Below are 6,417 nucleotides of genomic sequence, written 5' to 3' on the forward strand. Positions count from 1 at the left end.
CCGCCTGAGGTCACATCACACCTTGGGGAACGAGACAACCACACGACCAGGGAGACCGACCGACACCCACTATTAAAGACTCATCAGACATAACCGTCCTCAAGCCTGCGAGGCAAGTGTACTGGTATGGGCGAGACCGACACTCGGTCTCCCTGACCAAGACCCACCTAGCTGCCCGAGACCTGGTCTACCTGACCGAGACCAGAGGAACTTGGCCGAGACAAGAGAAATTGCCACGGTTAGCCAAGCCGGCCGACATATACATCAATTAATGCTCAAACCAAGGTCAGTGAAGCTAATCTGTCATCAAGGATTAGGTAATACACCCATAAGTGAGATCCATTCCACTAATCAAGCCCAATAAGGTAAGTCCATTAAAATAATATAAATAGCACACATCCCAAGTGTTGAACCAAATGGTGTTCAAGCTTTGAAGAATCCAAACCCTTTGAAGGATGTTGAAGCCTTTGCTATGCTTGGTGTTGCTGTGCTTGTTTAGCTTAGTTCTGGGGTAGTTTATATGTTGTAATCCACCCTTTGATTAAATCTAAAGCATTAGCAATCTCAATCTTTGTGAAAGTGAAATGTTTTCAAACTAAGTTAAAACAACCGATTGGTTTGTCGAAACAACCGATTGTTTATACTTAGGTGTTTTGAGAAAAAAGATTGAAAACTGTTTTTAAAATGGTTGAATTGTTAAGTACCAAAACAACCGATTGATTCGAGGAAACAATCGATTGTTTGTTTTGGGACCATAACAGAAAAACTATTTTAGCTTTAACTAAGCTTTAAATGATTTAATTGCTTACGCTCCAGTCATTAAATGTTTTGACCAATCTTTTAATGCAATTTAAGAGTTTGTTAAGATATGATAACAAACTACATCTTTGAATATATTCAAAAAAACAGATTTGACAATTAATCTTTTGACAAGTTTTGCAAAGAGTTTGAGTTTTTCAAAGATTTAATATTGCTAAGAGTGTGTGATTGATCAAAGTTGTGGAATAGGATTCTGCTTGTATTGATTTCAGATTATCTTCTATAACAAGTGTAATCCTTGTATTATCTGTAAAGACAAGTTTCGTTTCTGTGTTTGCTAAGATTGGTTGTGTGTTCTTGAGGGGATCAAGATTAGCAATCTTGGTGTAGGTGTGTTGACCAAGGAGAGTGTGTTTCTTGAGGTGTTCAAGGTCATTCTCTTGGTTGTTGTGTAAGTGATCAAGGTGTGATTGCTTAGTGGATTTCCTCAGGGTTTCTGAGAAGACTGGATGTAGCTCTGGGTTTGGAGTGAACCAGTATAAACAACTTTGTACAATCTCTCTATCTCTAACTCTTTAAATTCAGTTTTATTTGTTCTTTGTTGTTATAAACAACCGATTGTTTCTGTGAAACAACCGATTGTTTTTCTAGTACTGCAGCATTTGCTTGCTATTTTGGCGAACTGAATTTCTGAATCAATTGTTTCCTGAGATAAATTCATTCTTGTTTTAAAAGTTTACGAAAATCCTTTTTAAACAATTCACCCCCCTCTAGTTTAAAGCCATCTATTCTAACAATTGGTATCAGAGCTTGGTTCTTGAAAGTTATTCAAGTTGATCCTAAAAATCTTTTTTAATGGCTGATAGACTACCTTTTGGGGAAGGTGCTTCAATTAACAGACCACCTTTGTTTTGTGGTTTGAACTACCAGTTTTGGAAAGTAAGAATGAAAATATTTATGGAATCTCTTGACAGAGGAATTTGGGATGCAATTGAAAATGGTCCTTTTGTCCCAAAGTTTGAAAAGGATGGATCTGTCATTGAGAAACCATGGTCTCAATGGACTGATGCAGAAAGCAAAAAGGCCAAATTCGATTGCATTGCCAAAAACATTATAACCCCTGCTTTAAATTCTGATGAGTATTTCAGGGTCTCGCAATGCAAATCATCAAAAGAAATGTGGGACACCTTGGAAGTCACTCATGAAGGAACAAATGAGGTGAAAAGAGCTAGAAAGCATGCTCTTATCCAAGAGTATGATATGTTTAGAATGCTTAAAGGAGAAACAATTGTTGAGGTGCAGAAAAGATTCACGCACATCATCAATCACCTTATGAGCCTTGACAAGACTTTTGATAAAGAAGAGTTGAACATCAAGATCTTGAAATGTCTTGATAGAGCATGGCAACCAAAGGTAACTGCTATTTCCGAATCTAAAGATCTAACATCATTAAGTGTTGCTTCTTTGTTTGGAAAGCTTAGGGAACATGAGCTAGAGATGAATAGACTCAATGTTCAAGAGAGTGAAGATAAGCACACAAGGAGCATAGCCTTAAAAGCATCCAAGCAAAAGGGAAAGCAAGATTCCAGTGATGATAGTGATGAAGAAAACCTTAGCTTGCTGTCAAGAAAGTTCAGCAAATTCCTAAAGAGAAACCGCAACAAAGACAACAACAAAGATAGGTATGGAAACAAGAAATCCAATGATTTTAATTCAAATAACTATACTTGTTTTGGTTGTGGTGAGCAAGGTCATATAAAGGCAGATTGTCCAAACAAGAGCAAAGAGAAAAAATCTAGCTACAAGGAGAAGAAAGGCAGGACAAAAAGAGTCTACATAGCTTGGGATGAAAATGAGGTGTCATCATCAAGTTCTTCATCAAGTGAAGAGGAGAAAGCAAACATATGCTTGGTAGCTGAAAATGATGATGAATCTTGCAGCTCAAGTGAGGTAAGTTCATGTGCTTCCTTAAATGAACAAAATTACAGTGAATTACTTGAAGCTTTTCAAGAAACACATGATGAAGCTAATAGATTGGTTCTTTCAAACAATCGATTGAAAGATCTTAACAGTTGGCTTGAAAAGAGAGTTAAATCACTTGAAGAAGATCTGGAAAAAGCAAAAAGTGATTTTGAAAATTGGAAAACCATTGCAAAAAATGCTTCTTGCCAGTGTGATACTCCCATTTGTGAAAATTGTGAAAATCTTGAGAAAAATGTTCACTATCTTGTTGAAACTGTGGACAAGCTTTCAAAGGGGAAATCTAACTTTGAGAATGTCCTGGCATCTCAAAGCTGTGTTTTTGGAAAGGTTGGTTTAGGCTTTAATCCACAGAACAAGCAGGATAATTTTTCAAAAAGTTTTTCAAGAAAATCAGAAAAATAACCGATTGTTAAGACGAAACAACCGATTGTTACATGCTTTTACTGCATGAAGAAAGGCCACTCTGTTAGGTTCTGTAAAATAAGGAAATATTCTGTTCCAAAAGGTTTTATGAAATGGATTCCTAAGGGATGTGAAGTTTCTAACTGCAAAGAAAAGTCAAACGGACCCAAATTTGTAAGGGGACCAAATCTTGCTACTTGAAATCTTTTATGCAGGAAAACTAAAGAAAAAGGAGGGACTAAGTCATCTGATCAAGTTCTTGAAGAGAAAGACAGTCATTGAAGCTGAATCAATGATATGCAAAGGACCTCTACAGTGAAAAGAGGCTTCTTGATCATAAAGCACATGGCTCATTGAAGAATTAAAATAAAGATAAAACTTTCCTTTATCTGTTCTTAATTTCTGTTTCAAAGTTCTTTCACATGGTTAAACAATCTTTTTATTATGCACAATGTTATCTGCTTTGAAATCCTTCTGCTCATGGTTAAAATTCAAAAACAGTTTTAACTGCTGCAGAAAAACAACCGATTGTTTTGTGTCTGACATCACTATGAAGAAATTGTTTTAATTGCTAGTTTAAATTTCTATCCGTTGCAGATCAATTTAAAGAGAGAATCTTGGTCAAAGAATCTGTGTTGAAAGCTGAACATGTTCAAAAAGAAGTTACAACAGTCATAAAGGAGAATATTCCAAAATCTTGGAAATTTAATAGCCTTAATGATTAGTCAAAGATCACATATGAAGACCATGTGATTCTCAGCTTTTTCTGACATTTTCTGTGCAGAGCAGAGTCAAGTCCTCTCTCTCTGAAAATCAGGTACCCACTGAATAAAATTAAATGCTATTTGATTCATTTTCTGCTATAAAATCTGGTGCAGCTGATCTCTTCAACAAGAACAACCAATTGCAACATCTCTTGCTACATCCCTTGCAAAAACCTGTGAAGTGAGTTCTTCTCTGTTTTCGTCTCTGCCATCATGGAATCAACTCCTCCCACTTCAAAGAGAGTCAAATCCAGAGCTGTAAGGTCTGGAGGAAGGCTAGAAGGCTAGTTTTCTGGAGAGAATGATCAAATTAAGAAGTATAGGTATGAAACAAGTATCAAAAAGATAAACAACCTCAAGGTTGTATGCTTTGATTGGCTGAAAAGTCAAAAGCTTGATAATGTGAGAAGACTGCTAAAGGATCAATCTCTCAGAAAGTTCCTGGAGATGAAGGGAAACATATATCCAGATTTGGTGAGGGTGTTCTACACAAACCTAAAGTTTGAGGGAAACAATCTAGTTTCTCATGTGAAGGGTGTAGAAATGGAGATAACTCATGAAGTATGGACTGATGTTGTTGGTCTCAAGTTCTCTAGTCTTAGAATCAACAAGGGAAACCTTGGAGTGGTGGAGGATTTTAACAAAATCCAATTCTACAAGAGTTGCTTGAAGAATAAACATGCACAAGTAAGTACATGCTCGGTTGGAGGTCTAAAGCTTGATGAGAGATTGCTTGCTCTCATTGTAACTTGGATTCTAACTCCAAGGGGGAGTAATCATTTTGTGCTAACTGAAGAAGATCTAGTATATATCTTCTACATCACCAAGAAAATCAAAATCAATTGGATCCATATCATCAAAGAACACATGCAAAAAGCCATGAGGTTAGGTGATTATCATTATCCATATGTCGTTTTGGCATCTAAATTTCTACTTTATTTTGAAGTTAACCTTGAAGATGAAACTTCTGAGTTGGTCAAGTCAACTCAAGAGTTGAACAATGGATCACTCAGCAAAATGGGTTTTACAAAAGTAGGTGGAAAATGGATAAGAAAGGATGGTGATCATGGTGTCTCATCTAGTGGTGCTGCTAATCTTGAACAAGATGAACCTGCTGATACGGATGTTCAACATGAAGATCCACCTGAAGATTATCAAGATGCTGGACCTAGTGCTGGTGCTAGAGATCAGGAAGATGGAATGCCAACCATGTCTTCTTTTGAAAGATACATGATCAATAGGCTTGATACTTTTGGGGAGAATCAAAGGAATCTTCATGATCTGTGTGTTAGCAACTTCCAGAACATTGATAATAGATTCAACAACATGGATGCAAGGTTCATGACTCTGGATGAAAAGATTGAAGTTGTTCAGAACCAAATCTTTGATCTTCAGTTTGCTGATGAAGAAGAATGAAGGAAAAACAACTGATTGGTTATCGGAACAATCGATTGTTTTTGTCTGTTTTTATCTGGTTTTTAAATTTTTTTCCTTCTGTTGTTACTGCTTTAATTCTGATGTAATCAAAACAATATCTTGTTTTATCTCTTATCTTTGTCTATTTGTGAAGACAAATAGGGGGAGATATATGTTGTGTTTTTGCTATGTTTAAGTTTTGTTAAAACAGTTTGGGGTGAGTAATATTTTCTAATATTTAGTTCTGAAGTTTATTACTGTTTATCTGTGCTAACCAAATATCAGAAGTTCTATGCTTTGTTCAAAACTGTATCTTGCAGGAACTGCTTCAGATTTAATCAGGTACAACACAAGCATCAGGGATTTGTCTTCATCAAATAGGGGGAGATTGTTGCACCAAGTGGTGTTCAAGCTTTGAAGAATCCAAACCCTTTGAAGGATGTTGAAGCCTTTGTTGTGCTTGGTGTTGCTGTGCTAGTTTAGCTTAGTTATGGGGTAGTTTATATGTTGTAATCCACCCTTTCATTAAATCTAAAGCATTAGCAATCTCAATCTTTGTGAAAGTAAAATGTTTTCAAACTAAGTTAAAACAACCGATTGGTTTGTCGAAACAACCGATTGTTTATACTTAGGTGTTTTGAGAAAAAGATTGAAAACTGTTTTTAAAATGGTTGAACTGTTAAGTACCAAAACAACCGATTGATTCGAGGAAACAACTGATTGTTTGTTTTGGAACCATGACAGAAAAACTGTTTTAGCTTTGGCTGAGCTTTAAATGATTTAATTGCTTACGCTCCAGTCATTAAATGCTTTGACCAATCTTTTAATGCAATTTAAAAGTTTGTTAAGATTTGATAACAAACTACATCTTTGAATATATTCAGAAAAAACAGATTTGACAATTAATCTTTTGACAAGTTTTGCAAAGAGTTTCTGAGGTTTTCAAAGAGCAAAGATTGCTAAGAGTGTGTGATTGATCAAAGTTGTGGAATAGGATTCTGCTTGTATTGATTTCAGATTATCTTCTGTAACAAGTGTAATCCTTGTATTCTCTGTAAAGACAAGTTTCGTTTGTGTTTGCTAAGATTGGTTG

The sequence above is a fragment of the Phaseolus vulgaris genome, chromosome 8, assembly GCF_000499845.2.
Source record: "Phaseolus vulgaris cultivar G19833 chromosome 8, P. vulgaris v2.0, whole genome shotgun sequence".
Classification (NCBI taxonomy): Eukaryota; Viridiplantae; Streptophyta; class Magnoliopsida; order Fabales; family Fabaceae; genus Phaseolus; species Phaseolus vulgaris.